This window comes from Helobdella robusta (assembly GCF_000326865.2).
Source record: "Helobdella robusta unplaced genomic scaffold HELROscaffold_121, whole genome shotgun sequence".
NCBI lineage: Eukaryota > Metazoa > Annelida > Clitellata > Rhynchobdellida > Glossiphoniidae > Helobdella > Helobdella robusta.
The window spans coordinates 43,106-44,426 of NW_008703670.1; positions in this window are offsets into that span (position 1 = coordinate 43,106).

Genomic DNA, 1,321 nt, shown 5'->3' on the forward strand with positions numbered 1-1,321 from the left:
ATTTTTTTCAAAATATAGTTATAAATAGTTTTTGATTTACCTTCAATGTCTAAAGGTGAACGACCTCTCTTCTTAATGCTTTCTCACTAAACTGAACTGTGCAGTGAGTGAATGATGATAACACTTTTGAGTAGAGTCAAAATTTTCTGATCATTATATTTTCTTTGGCAAGTTTTATGTTGTTCCATGAAACTCAAGTTTCCAGTCTGTGTTTCAGTCACTTGTGTGGGCGATACACATACACGCATTCTATACCTCTCTCTCTCCCTTTCTCTCTCTCTCTCTCTTTCTCTCTCTCTCTCTTTTCTCGCTCTTTCACTCACTGAAGATACATCTAGTCAAATAAATTTCTTGTTCTATATTTCTCTATCCTCTTTTTAACATGTTTTTTTCTATCTTGTGTTTTGTTCTGTTTTCTTTCCCTTTCTTTTCATCTTTCTTTCATTCTTTTTTTGTTTTTTTTTCTTTTGTCTTTCTCTCTCTCCTCTCTCTATCTATCTCACCTGTCTCTTTCTCAAAATAAAGGAAATAAAAGACCTATCAACTAACCTGGAAGTTTGTTTGTTCATTTGTTGGTTCATTCATTCATTCATTCATTCATTCATTCATTCATTCATTCTTTTGTTTGTTTGTTCGTTCTTTCGTTTGTTCGTTCGTTTGTTTGGATGGATGGATGTGAACGGATGGAATGTTCTTCTTCAATGTCACCTTCAAAAGTACACGTGTGTTTTATCATATATCATAGTTTGTATCATCGTTCGTAGCATCGTCGTTGTATCTTCAGTAATCATCATCGTTTAGTTTAGTTTAGTTGAGTTATTGCTTTGTTACGTTACGTTATCTCAGTTATGATTTAGCTGAAGTGATGATGACGTCATGATGATGATGGTGACGTCATGATGATGATGGTGACGTCATGATTATGATGGTGACGTCATGATGATGATGGTGACGTCATGATGATGATGGTGACGTCATGATGAGGGCGAGGGTGATGATGATGTTTCTCTTTTTTTTCCAGACCGCTTCATGTTTTTCAAAATTTTTTTGACAACTTGTCAAGCTCCTCAGTGGATTTACTCGTGCACACATGCACACATAATGATAATAAATAATAATAATAATAAATAATAATAATAAATAATAATATTTATTATGATATTATTTCTTATAATTCTTTTTTATTATGAATCATTTATGGGACGCACAAAACGAGTGAGTTCTTGCATACGGTCACGTAGCAAACAACGAACACTTCATCAATGAAGATGGAATGAATGGATGGATGGATGGATGGATGGATGGATGGATGGATGGATGG